This window comes from Giraffa tippelskirchi, chromosome 4, assembly GCF_054371585.1.
Source record: "Giraffa tippelskirchi isolate mGirTip1 chromosome 4, T2T-mGirTip1v1.2.pri, whole genome shotgun sequence".
Taxonomy (NCBI): Eukaryota; Metazoa; Chordata; class Mammalia; order Artiodactyla; family Giraffidae; genus Giraffa; species Giraffa tippelskirchi.
In genome coordinates this window covers 31477474-31491061 of record NC_137278.1, presented here as the reverse complement: position 1 = coordinate 31491061, position 13588 = coordinate 31477474, and the positions used below count along the sequence as shown (strand labels likewise).

Here is a 13588-nt window from a genome sequence, read left to right as displayed (position 1 = left end):
AAATATTTATAAAGGGCAGTGACTGGAATGAAGCGAGAGGCCCCACTGCCGACTCTCGCCTCCCCTCACCCCCAACACGCACGCCCGCTGCAGACCCTGGCCCGCTGTCGGAAGGAGGAGGGCTGCGCCGAGCCCGTCGTGGGCTCACCCAGGGCCGCGATCAGAGTCACCTGGGAGCCTCGTGAGGTAGCAGTCGGTGTGAAGGAGCAGGGATGGGGCGCTACCCCCTTCTCCCTCCATGACTCCCACTCCTGAAGGAGGTCGAGGCTCACGTGGGAGCGCCTTGCCCAACAGCTAAGTGTAATAAGACCTGATATGAGGGGCAGGAGCAGCTGGGAACACTCCAGATGTGCCAGAGCAGCAGGAAAAGCGGGAGCCAGAGCTGGTGTGAAAGAAACGCACTCCTCTGGGAGCCTCGGGAGAAACCTCCGTGCCTAGGGAGAGACTTCGGCTGCCCGCCTCCGCCCCCCAGCAGCTCCCATGCACTACGGAGCCCAGAATGTGACCAGCAGTGAGCTGAGGCCCCAGGGATGCCAAGGCAGCTCTCCTGAAAGGACATCTGTGTCAAGGTGCTCCGATGCAGGAGATGGGGGTGGGGGGAGGGGTTCCAGCTTGCCTGGAAGGCCAGAGAGATAAGGGGGAGAGAAACCAAATGGAATGTCCTGGGGGACAGTCAGTGCCAACCAGTGGTGAGATAAGGTGTGGAAGGTCTAGGTAGGCCGGGGCCTCGCAGAGGACACCGTTGGGTGGTTTGGTGCCGCCTCCACAATCCTGACTTCTCACACCTAGTACCCTCCCCCTGAGGACAGGCAAGATCCCACCTCCTGATTCCTCATGTGGACTGCTTGCTTCTTAAAGAGTGAAAATTCTCAAAGGAACAGATTAAAAGCACCAGTGGCTTCAAAACAGCCAAGGGCTTGGGCTGTCTGAGGTGCAGGTGTGAATAGCAGTGTCTCCTGGGCCCCCGCAGGCCTGACCACCTTCCAGCTGTCTCTCACTCTCTGCTTGGCCTTTGCCAAAGAGTATATTCAGAGTCTTCAAGCACAGGAAAGGCTCCAAACTTCCAGCCTCCCACTTTACCAGCACCCAGAAGATGCTAAGTGGACAGGAAAGAGCCACAGGGACTACTCAACATGTCTGGGTGGTCCATTTTCATATAAATTCTCAACAGTTGATTTCTTTCCCAACTGGAATATCTACCATTATCTAAGGCCCCTGCTGTGCCTCCTGGCTGCTTGGCATCTGCTTTCGAATGCAGACCCCTAACAAAAGCTTGAAGCTGGGTCCCTGTCCTTAACCCTGACCTGTAACAGAATACATCCTGTAGTGGGCACTTTCTTCTTAATTTCTCCATGACCATTTAGGAGCCAGCCTGCTTTAACCTGCTTCCCTGGTGGCTCAGATGGTAAAGAATCTGCCTGCAGTGCAGGAGACTGGGGTTTGATCCCTGGGTTGGGAAGATCCCCTGGAGAAAGGAAATGGCTACCCACGCCACTCTTCTTTCCTGGAGAATCCCAAGGACAGAGGAGCCTGGTAGGCTATAGTCCATGGGGTTGCAAAGAGTCAGACACGATTGAGCGATTAAGTACACACAAATATGACCTTTTGAGAGAACTGGCATATACTGTCAGCATTGTGGGCCCCCTGGGCTGGTGCTGATCTGTAGCTAGGAAGACCCCTGGAGAGGTCCCAGAGGCATCCTGGGTCTCAAGGAAGTCGAGACCCCACCAGGTTCAGGTCCATAAATCCCAGCCATGCTGAGGTTCCATTTATTGTCACAGCCCTCTCCACTGCTGGGTGTGCTTCTTCCACCAGCAGACTCTCCCTCTTCTGCATTGCTTACGCCCTACTCCTATAGTCCATGACAGCTTCGGAAAGGTACAGTTGCTATGGTAATGCCCAGAGCCATCTGAATTCCTGCTGCACCTTCTGGAACACAAGGGTTTGTGAGGAGCCGTGCAGTAGATTCCAAACCTAGCTTTTCCTGACCACCTCTGTCAGGGGTCAGGTGACTGCTGCAGGTGGAGCGGGGACGTGGGTAGCCCACCTTCCTTGGGCAGACATTCCATCACTGCTAGCTGCATGCAACTGGACAAGTCCTCCACGTGTGGATCAGAAAGCCAAGTGAGTCTCTTACTGGGGGGTTTTAGGTGTAAGAGACAATGCCAGTGGCCCTCAAACTTAGTATCCCCAAGGGCTTATTAAAATATGGAGAGCTGGGTCCCACTGCCAGAGTACCTGGGGGAGAGCCAGAGAATCTGCATTTCTAACAAGCTCCTGAGTGATGGTGGTGGTGATGGTGGTGTAGGTCCAACCACAACGTGAGGACCACCATAATAGGAGGAGAAAAGCATCCATTTCAGTGCAGGAAACCATGGCCAGTCAGGTGGAGAAGAGACAGCATCAGTTGTCTATTCTAGAGAAAGAGAGCCTTCCCTTTCGGGAGGGCTCTGCTGTCACATTTCTTGGCCAGGATACCAGAAGGACTGGTGATCCTAGGCTGTTTTTGGTTCCCCACCACTCAATAAACAAAGACCTTCCCCTATGAGTGAGGGTGGGGCAGCGTCATAGGCGAAGCCTTGAACTTGCAGAAGACCAACCTCACAGATGCCTGGTGACTGAGTGAGTCCTAGATGGTCTACAGTCTCAGTGTCCAGGCAACCAATGACCTGCCTGGCTCAGGAGGGAGGGAGAAGAGGGGAGAAAGGCTGTTGCTGGCACCTAGCCCCCACCATTGGAGTTTTTACACCAAGATGCCTTCCCCAGAATGTTGTTGTTTGGTCATCATGTCCAATTCTTCACGACCCCATGGACTGAAGCACACCAGGTTTCCCTGTCCTTCGCCATCTCCCAGAGTTTGCTCAAGTTCATGTCCATTGCATCAGTGATGCTATCCAACCATCTCATCCTCTATCACGCTCTTCTGCCTTCAGTCTTTCCCAGTATCAGGGTCTTTTTCCAGTGAGTCAGCTCTTTGATTCAGGTGGCCAAAATATTGGAGCTTCAGCTTCAGCATCAGTCCTTCCAATGAGTATTCAGGGTTGATTTCCTTTAAGATTGACTGGTTTGATCTCCTTGCAGTCCAAGGAACTCTCAAGAATCTTCTCCAGCACCACAGTTCAAAAGCATCAATTCTTTGGTGCTCTGCCTTTTTTATGGTCCAGCTCTCAAAACCGTAGATGACTACCATAGCCTTGACTATGTGGACCTGTGTTGGAAAAGTGATGTCTTTATGTTTTAACACATTGTCTGGGTTTGTCATAACTTTTCTGGCAAGAAGCAATCATCTAATTCCCTTCCCTAGAATGTAAATACAGTATTCTCCACTAAATGATATTCAGGCCCCAGCTGGGCTGCTTACCTTCAGCCTATGTGAAACTCCTATTCCCATGGGTATTGTTGTAAGAGAGAAAATGATGAGTAGAGAACCTGATGGGGCTTCCCAGGTGACGAATTGGGAACCTGCCAATGCAGGAGACGCAGGGTTCAATCCCTGGGTCGGGAAGATCCCCTGGTATAGGAAATGGCAACCCCCTCCAGTATTCTTGCATGGGATATTGCATGAACAGAGGAGCCTGGTGGGCTACAGTCCATAGGGTTGCAAAGAGTTGAACACGACTGAGCAAGATCAGGAGAGAACCTGATAGACATTGCAGGCCCTCTTCCCAGTTACAAATAGTACTAATAAGTGCCAAGGATTCTGATATCTTCTCTGCACACTTAGCCTTGCCTGGGAAATGAGGTCTCTAGGTGGTGGGCTTGGTGACTCTCCCACCGACCGTGTCGGCGAACAGGTGGAGGACGCCCTGGCATCATCTCCCCCGCCTCCTGCCCCATGGCATGACAGTTTCGGTAGAGCCTGGTGTGAAAAAATGGACATCAAATCAGTTTCCCAATTTTAGAAAGCACTTTTAGTTTCCCTGAATATTCACTGGAAGGACTGATGCTGAAGCTCCAATATTTTTGGCCACTGGATGTAAAGAGCTGACTCATTGGAGAAGACCCTGACGCTGGGAAAGATTGAAGGCAGGAGGAGAAGAGGACAACAGAGGATGAGTTGGTTGGATGGCATCACCAACTCAATGAACTCAATGAACATGAGTTTGAGCAAACTCCAGGAGATGGTGAAGGATAGGGAAGCCTGGCATGCTGCAGTCCATGGGGTCGCAAAGAGTCAAACATGACTGAGCAACTAAACAACAACAGTTAGTGTCCCAGCTCTGTGAAGGTTTGGGTGGGTGTGACTGCTTACATTTATAAAATGTAGAATCCGTAAGGAAGACCATGAGAACTGGGATTTACTGGGGTGGGGGTGGGCGTCCTTTGAAGAGGCAGAGTCCAGAGAGCCATGCTTGAATTTCTGAGACCACGCTCTAAGCAGAGCCTGAAGAAGTGAAGTGAAGTGAAGTTGCTCAGTTGTGTCTGACTCTTTGCGACCCCATGGACTGTATGTAAGCTACCACGCTCCTCCGTCCATGGGATTTTCCAGGCAAGAGTACTGGAGTGGGTTGCCATTTCCTTCTCCAGAGGATCTACTGCTAAATGTAGAGATTAAGAAGGAACATATAACCTAGCATGGGACTGTCATTCATTCGAGAAGATACTTGATGAGCACTCTGTGCTGGGCACCAGACGCCCTCAGGTCTTCAGGCCTCACTGAATGCAGGACCGTAGAGGTTAAGGTTGAAGCCTGGTCTGAGGTCATAACTAGGGTGAGTAGGGGAGTGAGCGTGGAGGGATTACATTGCCCTCTGAAGCCCGTCAGCTTCGGGATGGTGGGTGCTGCCTGAGGCCGCTGCCAGGAGGAAGGGAAATGGTCACCTAGAAGTGTGGATCTCTGGACCTGTGATAGAGTGAGGAGGTTGGAAAAAGACCCGGAAGCTAAGGGTCATGACTAATATGTATTTTATAGCACCAGGGGCCCGGGCATACTACCAATGAATACGGAGTTCGTTCACAATCAGTTATAACCTGAATTCTCTGCAGCCCAGACACACTTCACCCAGCTTTAGTGGAAGTGCACAGAAACCTCAGGACACGCACGCACACTCCTTAGACTCGGCACCTGACTTGGGACTGGGCGAGCATCTACACAGCAGGCCTCAAGATCACTTGCGTACTTTGGGCTTTTCATTCAGGTCCCAGCTCAGGGCATGCCTTCAGCTGTATGCCTGATCCGAAGGCCTTAATCACCTTAGTCTCTTTCCCTCCCCACAGAGTTGGCATCCTTACCCACCAGGCACTCAGCCCCTCACTGAAGAAGAATTGTCTGTGTCCTGAATCTAGAAACCTCTAGAAATCCTCCTTGGGAATCCCAAGCAGGGTGGTCCAGGCCCCTCCAGCCTCCTCCCGCCTCTACAGAGCCTGACTGCCACTGGGGGCGATAGGTGGTGTGGCTTTGGTTCACCTCATCAGCCCCATGGAAATGGACTTCCCTGGTGACTCGATGGTAAGGAATCTGCCTGTAATGCAGAAGACATTAGTTCGACCCCTGAGTAGGGAAGATCCCCTGGAGAAGGAAATGGCAACCCACTCCTGTATTCTTGCCTGGAAAATCCCATGGACAGAGGAGCCTGGCGGGCTACGGTCAATGACTTAGCGAATAAACAACAACAATCAACCACCTGAGGAACTCTGCCCTCCTAGGCCTCTCCTTAAGGGGTAGTTCTGGGAGAAACATGCCCCAGGGCTAGGGAGGCCAGATGGAAGAGCAGCTCTGGGAAGGGCAGCAGCTGGGCACAGATGCTGCTTGGGAGGGAGTCTGGTGGGGGTCAGCCAGCCAGCCCGAGGTTCCCCCTGGACCAGGGCCCCCAGATGGGAGTCAGGCTGAGGGTGAAAAAGGAGGACTCCAGGCTTGGGATCCTCCTAGGTCCCCCTCTTCCCTTGACTGTGGGCACTGTTTGTCCTGCTTTCCTTATTGCCTTGGCAACCACCCTGGGGTCACCCTTTGCAGCCAGCCTGTCCTGGGAGCCCGGGGCCAGGCTCTTGCCATCAGAGGAGGGAAAGGGAGGACAGGATGTACAGGCACAGCAGGGTGACCTGGGAGAGGAAAGTGCAAGAGGAAGACAGTCCAAGAGGATGGGGAGAGAGACAGAGCCTGAGGTGAGGGGGATCGGCCAAGTAGAAGCTGGGAGGGGGTGGGGTGGCGTGATTCACCTGCCCTGAGTCCTAGCAGAGGTCAGCTCATTCCTTTGCCCTGCTGTTGCCACAGCCCACCAGGCCCCTCTGTCCTTGGAACTTTCCAGGCAAGAATAATGGAGTGGGTTGCCATTTCTTATTCTAGGGGATCTTCCCGACCCAGGGATTGAACCCATGTCTCTTCTGTCTCCTGGATTGGCAGGGCAGATTCTTTCCCACTGCTCCACCTGGGAAGCCTCACTAGCTCCCACATTTTGCCCTAATTATCCTTACTGGCTTTCCACCCCATCTTGGCCTGGGAAAGGGACTGCCCATGCCTTTCTTGGAACCTCTACTCCTAGGGCGGAAGGCAGGGGCCTTATCTCCCCATCCCTCCCTTCTCACATCCCAGCCCTCACCCCAGCCACTGCAGCCTCAGGAGGGGGCTGTGGAATTTCCCTAGGGGTTGTCTGGTTCAAGGAGTCGCTTATCTCCCCGCCTTCAGCCATCACTAAAGAGTAGAGGGAAGTTAGACTGGGGTCACTGGGAGGCCTCTGGAGCCAAACTTTACAAACCATGGGGTTTAATGCCAGGGTGGAGCTGGGAGAGGCCCTTGTTTAACATTTCTGTTTGCCAAGGCCGACCCTGACCTGCCCGTGGCCCACCTCACCTAGCTGCTAACTGGTCTCTTCCTGCCCCCATTTTATGATGGAGATTGGGTCTTTCTTCCCCTGCATATTCTTTCCAGGGAGACAACCCCCTGGACAAGGTCACTGTCTAGATGTGTTGTGTACACACAGAGCTACCCTCACAAAGGCCTTCTGGCTCTGCACACACAGGCACAACCTGGAGGAACTCAGAGCCCGCCAGCCCCAGGCCCCATGTCTAGAGAGCACTGTCCAGGCCTGTGAAGAGGTTCAAACTAAGGAAATGGAACGCTTCCTTGAGAAACCAACCAACAGAGCAACATAAAGGCATCTAGGAGGGAATAAATGAAGGAAAATACTAGAACAGAGAAAACAACATAGTTACGCACATAATCGGCTGTAGCTATTGTGTTAGATGCATGAATGTCCAGCTTACTGATGCTGCTGGGTGATGAGACCAGGTGGGCCTCTTCAAAAGGGCTTTGCTCTAAAAGGAAGGGAAGGAGCATACAGTAAGCGCTTGCTGTATGCCAGGTGCGTTCACACATGTGATCTTTAGTGCCCTTGCCCAACAAAGCTGCGATGTAAGTTATCAGTTCAGAGGAGGATGGCTCTGAGAGGCCAAGTAACGTCCCAGATCACACAGCTGGGAAGTGACATGTCCAGCCCTCTGCTTGTCTGTGATGTAACTGCACTTCACATACTGTCCCCCTGCTGACATGGCAGAATTTCAGCAAAATTTCAAGGAAAAGGAAGAATATCCCAAGTGTGGGAGAGGAAGAGGAGGGAAATAGCTCCAGGAAGGGGCGTGGTGAGTCAATTGCCTTAAGGAGAGCCTGACTTGCCTGCTTCAAAAATCACGGTTGAGATATAATTGCCCAGATTTGCTATTATTTAAGAAAAAAATTCTTAACCAAGATAGTGTCTCTAATTCCTACTGCCACCTCCACCTCTGGGCATAACCCTTCCCCTAGGCTTCTCAGTCAATGCAAATAGAACCTATACCTCCCATGGACAGTTGGGTTTGTTTTCCCCAAAAAACAGGCTCTTCGAGACAAAATCCAGCACAAAGAGAATGGTAGATGCATTTCTGGGCACATTGACCTAACTGATGACTTTCCCTAAAAGGTACGGCAGCTCCACTATTGCCTGTCCACAGATGAGACAGCTGGAACAAGAGGGGCATTCTGCCACGGACATGGGTGGCCGGTGGCAGGGACTAGATCTCAGGCAGGCTGTCTCCAGAGGCACCTCCTAAGCCCCAAGTTCTGCCTCGCTGGCTAACAGACACTGATTGAGCCAGAGTTCTAGGGGGTGCTGGGCTGTGCGCTTTCCACGTGTCATCTCATGCAGGCGGGGAAGGAAGAGGCGGAGTCTTGGCCGCCGGTTCAGCCAGGTGGCCTTTCACCAGGCCCACTCTGCAGTTTGCTCTGTTTCTACCCTGATCTTGCAGGACAGGATCGGAAGGTCCCCCGTCCACCTATCAGGTTCAGGTCTGACCAGGCCTCACACTGAGGGGCTTACTGGGGGCTTAAGCAAGAGCCCTGAGTGGCAGAACCCCACCCTTCCCACCCTACCTATGGAGAGGGACCTCAACAGGAACTTTTTTTTGTGGCCAAACTGCATGGCATGGAGGATCTTAGTTCCCTGACCTGGGGTCAAATCCACGGCCCCTGCATTGGAAGCACAGAACCTTGACCACCATACCACCAGGAAGTCCCACCAACAGGAACTTAATTGTTAGCCCCACAGAGACACTGTGATGTTGCCACTGCTATTCACAGTCAGAGCAAGTCAGAGGGTTGAAGAGCGTGAACAAATCGTCTTGACCCAGGAAACTGACGTCAAGGAAATTGAACGGTCCAGGACCACATAGGGAGGTGATGGAGAAGCTCTTGGAGGAAGTGCTGGTCCTTCCAGGTCTTTTAAAAAAAAACAAACTTTACACTTAATTTTTTAAAAAATTCTGATGAAGAACACTATCATTGTGTAACCGTCATTCTAGAAAGTAATTCAGAGAGATGATGTCAGGAACCATATTCCCAAGGCCAATCCTGTCATGCGGTAACCTGTGAGCCATACCACCCCTGGGGCTTTAAATATATCTACCAACAGGCTTCTGTGAGTGCATTTCTCACTATGCAGGCTTCCTTCTGTTAACATGCACCAAGGGAACTGGTCCCGCACTTTAGGTCATCCTGGATGTTAGGATGGGGCGTTTAAGGATGCTTCTCCATGAGAACATACCAATCATTCCACACCTAACTTTATATCCTGTTCTTAGGTGAATCCTTGAGCATTCACCCTTCCTACCTAAGCCATGTCACAAAGCATCCTCATTAGTGGACAATGAGGTTTCTATCTAATCACCAGACTTTCCCAACCACAAGAGATAGAATCCCCTATGGAGGGCAAATGATATTCACCCTCCCAGAGGAAAGTCTGCCTGGAGCCCTGTCATCCAGTGATTGATTGAACTAACCTGGCAAAATAGAGTGGATTCCAACCCCCCCGCCCTCCTGCCCCCAACTTGGGCTTCCCTGGTGGCTCAGTGGTAAAGAATCTGCCTGTAATGCAGGAGATGTGGGTTCGATCCCTGGGTTGGGAAGATCCCCTGGAGAAGGAAATGGCGACCCACTCCAGTATTCTTGCCTGGAAAATCGCATGGACAGAGGAGCCTGGCATGGACAGAGGAGTCAATGCAAGGGGCACGGATCCATGGGGTCACAAAAGAGTCAGACACGACTTAGTGAATAATCAGCAACCCTCCTCTCTGCTTCTTTTAAGAATCTTCCAAGGTTAGAGGGGTAAATAGGTACATCTTACATTAAAATAGAGTTCCTAGGAATTCCCTGGCTATCCAGGGGTTAGGACTCTGCACTTCCATGGGTTCCATCCCTGGTTGGGGAACTAAGATCCTGCGTGCCACACTATGTGGCCAAAAAAAAAAAAGTTCCTAATTTGTCATCTACACTTGGTCATGTATATAAAATGTTGTCTCTGCCCTCAAAAGGCTACAGCTGAGGGGACTTCCCTGGCAGTCCAGTGGTTAAGACTCTGCGCTTCCAACACAAGGGTGCAGGTTCTATATCTGGTCGGGGATCTAAGATCTCAAATGCTACGCATAGAGGGGCCAAAAAAAAAAAAATGAAGTCAGATTGTTTAAAAAAAAAGGTTACATCCCAAGATGGAAGGATATACATGGGGAAAAGGCAATCATACAAAGTGATGCTTATTAATTACCAAACACCATACAGAAAGGTCTTAAGGGAATCAGAGAAGAAGAGTTCAACCATACAGTAAATAAAATGATACCCAAATATGAAATAACATATTGTCTCTTATTACATGAACTCATTCCTTCACTGGCTCACACATGGCCTGTCCAAGGCTGCTTTTAGATAGAGTTCTTTTACAGTGGGTTCTTTTACTGTTTCCTACACTCGTAAGATCTTACACGTGCCTAGTCTGCTCCGTTAGCATCTTTGTTTTTAAAAAAACACATACGAAAAACTACTTTTGAAGCAAAACCTTCCTCCTGGGATACAACTTTTCCTTCGCTGGCCCTTGCTTTTGAAGTGGCGCGTACCCTCTGAGCCAACGAGCCTCTTCTGAGGTCTCTTTCAGGCTGGAGGCCTGTGGGGTGTCAGTGTGCCTCGCTTGTTTTCAATTAAACCCCTCAAGTCGAAGCGGAGTCAATGGCTTTAGCAGGGTGATTTTCCAATGGGGTGATCTTATTTTGAACCAACCAAACAAAACCAACTCAACCTGCAACACACACAAAGCAAATAAATACATCTGTTTGCGGATTTACCTGAAAAAATCACAAGGGCAAAGCAAGATGCAGAGGGCCCACAGAAATTCCAGGGAGGGAGGGGGATCTCTTTCAGTTTCCCCCATGATGTGGGGGGGGAGGGAGCGGTGAAGAAAGGGCAGCACGAACCTGTGTCCTGGCCTCAGGGTGCTCAAGACTAGACTCAAACCTGGGATGGTTTCTGCCTCTTTGGGCAGGGAGTTGGGATGGGCTAATGAGAAGACATCCACTTCACCTGGTTCCTCATCCTCGCCCAGTACAGACGCTGGCTGGCCGGGAAGGGTGTCTGGCCCCAAGGGGCAGGGGCATCAGAGGCTGGGAAGGCGACGCTCACTCCTCAACCCCACAGCAGGCTGACACCTCATGGGGTGAGGGTTAGCGGGTGACCCACCGGACCCCGGCACTTGCTCCCGCCCCAGTCTCCTCTGCCGGCTTTGTCCTCTGGGGAAGGAGAGCTCTAACGAACACAGCACCCCAGGGGCTGAGTCCTTATCGTTTGGACTCAGAGAGACACTCTGTGGACTAAATTTGAGGGTTTAACAGAAGGTGGCTTAAAGTCATTTTCTTTGGCCCCGGAGGTATTTTTAAAACAATTTAGTGGGTTGCAAATGGTGAAATAGCTGAAGATTTCATAGAAAAATCCAGATTTACAGCTTCTCTTCTCTGGAAAAGTTAGAATATCTGGCTGTACTGGTCCCACCATTCCCCCATGGCAACAAGTCTGCTCAAGACCCTCTGAAGACTTAGATACCCTCCTCTCTCATGGCCACACCTGTGTGTCCTGGGGCACTGCTCTGGGCCAGGCCCGGCTCTTCTTGCTGGAGGGCGGGTTCCCGAATCCTCTGAAGCCCCAGCCAGACAACTCCCTCCCCACCCCTCCGCCCACCCCACCCCCACCCCGAGGCAATTCCCAAGCAGCAGCCCACAGGGGTGCTCTCTGACTCTGAGGATTTATAAGGAAAAACTGCAATAATGCAAGGTGATGCTTGCATGCATGCATGCTAATTTGCTTCAGTTGTGTCTGACTTTGCAACCTTGCAGACTATAGCCTGCCAGGCTCCGTCCATGGGATTCTCCAGGCAAGAATATTGGAGTGGGTTGCCATGCCTTCCTCCAGGAGATCTTCCCAACCCAGGGATCGAACCCACATCTCTTGTGTCTCCTGTATTGGCAGATAGGTTCTTTACAACTAGCACTATCGGGAAAGCCCAATGTAATGCTTATTAACTACCGAACACAAGGCAAAAAAAAAGTGTTAAGGGAATCAGAGAAGGAAGAAGAGTTCAGCCACAGGTAAATAAAATCCTACCTAAAAATAAAATAACAGAAACAACATACCCTCTCTTATTACATGAACTCAATCTTTGAACTGACTCACACACAGCCTGTCAAAGGCTGCTTTTAGATGGACTTCCAGTGAGTTCTCTTACTGTTTCCTATGCTTGTAAGATCTTACAAGCCTGGCCTCTCCACTTGCATCTTTGTTTTTAAAAAACATGTACTACAAACTATTTTTGAAGCAAAACCTAAAATCATTTGTACTTTGCTGCTCCTTTCTAGAGTGTGACCTCAGGTCACGCCTTATTCTCTGCATCTACAAAATGAGAAGATGCTTTTAACATGTGTGTTTGTTTATAAGGATTATATTGAAATGGGAGACCCTTGGAAGAGCGTTGGCACATACCGTACAGTCAATAGCAGTTACTCTCCTTCCTTCCTCTGACACCGCAGGTGCTGCCCCTTCAAGTCCCTCAGCCTCAGGGAAAAGTTCTTGAACAACCCCCTTACACTCCCACCGCCAACCAGGCCCCTCCTAGACTCACAAGTGAGAGGCTGCAGTGATGGAGATGCAGGAACCAAGTGCTGCCAGGGCCTGAGCCCCACATCTGTGGCTCAGAGTCACCCCAGGGAGTCTCCCTGGGGCTGGTGAGAGCTGTTTAGGCTTGGGGCGCTGATTCATCTCCCCTGCACAGACACGGGAAGGGCCACCTTCAGAGGTCAGAGGAGGGGTCCAGAATGCGGAGCCAAACTTCTACCCCCACTGTGGCCTTCACATCACAGAAAAAAAACACTTTCAGGGGTGGGGGCTAATATGGGAGTGCCAAGGTAAGATCAAGACAGGCTGGGGAGGGCCACCTCACCCCCTCCACCAAGTACACCCCTCCCCGGGAACTAACTGTCGCTCCGTGGGTGATGCAGTGTTTTCAAGCCTTTGAAACACCGAGTTCTTATCCAGCCCCTTCTCTCAGGGCCAGAGGCTGGTTTGCCCTGGACGACAGAGCCCTCTCAGAACAACTTACCCTTCGCCGGAGGTGTCAGGCTCTCACCGCTACACTGAGACTGCGGGAGGGTTCTCTGCAGACCAAGAAGTCTGTTTCTTTTACTCACTTAACAGATATCTGTTGAGCAACTACTGCCTGCCAGACATATTCCAGGCCCTGGGGATACAGTAAAGAAAGAGACAGGGTGCCTGCCCTTGGGAAGTTCACATTTTAGGGCAGGAGACAGACAGTGAACAATTGTGGGAGGAGGGAGGTGGTAAATGCTCAAGGGGAAAAGTGTGGTGAACCTTTAGAGAGTGAGTCATGGGGGGAGGTCATGCATGAGCTCTTCTGGGTGTAGGTCTCTGCCCTGCTTTTTAGGTGAACAAAGAGAAAACACACACTACCCTTGGCAGGAAATTCCCCTGGTAGGTCTCTAGTTGAGAACAGACTCTCTTGTCTTCGCCGTTTATGATTTTCTGGGTTATGTCCCACCGTGACCAGCCCCCTGAATCACTCTCCCAGCAGCTAATCCAGCCTCAGACTAACATCTTTCTGCCAACTTCCCCCTCCCCCCACTCTTGCCTCTTCAGGCCACCCCTGGGTCCGGGACTCCAGGCCTTTGTTTTACGCCCTGGTGGTTTTTTGTCCATTTGTTCTGCCAGTCCTTCTCTGACCATCTTCTCTAGTGACAAAGTTTACAGTCTCCCCATCATGTCCAGTCCCAGAAGATGACTTTCTATTTTGCA

The 13588-nt window shown here is 51.2% G+C and overlaps 1 protein-coding gene and 1 long non-coding RNA gene across 2 annotated transcripts in view; one reads left to right on the top strand and one right to left on the bottom strand.

Annotated features, from left to right (window-relative positions):
• Positions 1-1732: 1732 nt before the first annotated feature.
• Positions 1733-13106, bottom strand: LOC145546288 (uncharacterized). Its single transcript, XR_014082720.1, has 4 exons — positions 12879-13106; positions 12402-12626; positions 3731-3859; positions 1733-3208 (listed from the first exon to the last, which is right to left on the bottom strand). It is a non-coding gene; the product is annotated as an uncharacterized LOC145546288 (long non-coding RNA).
• The window catches only part of DNMT3A (DNA methyltransferase 3 alpha), a 129566-nt gene continuing 117955 nt past the window's right edge, over positions 1978-13588 (top strand). The window contains exon 1 of the mRNA XM_081592730.1: positions 1978-2124. The gene's annotated coding sequence lies outside the window, so the exon portion shown is untranslated. The remainder of the gene's footprint in view (positions 2125-13588) is intronic.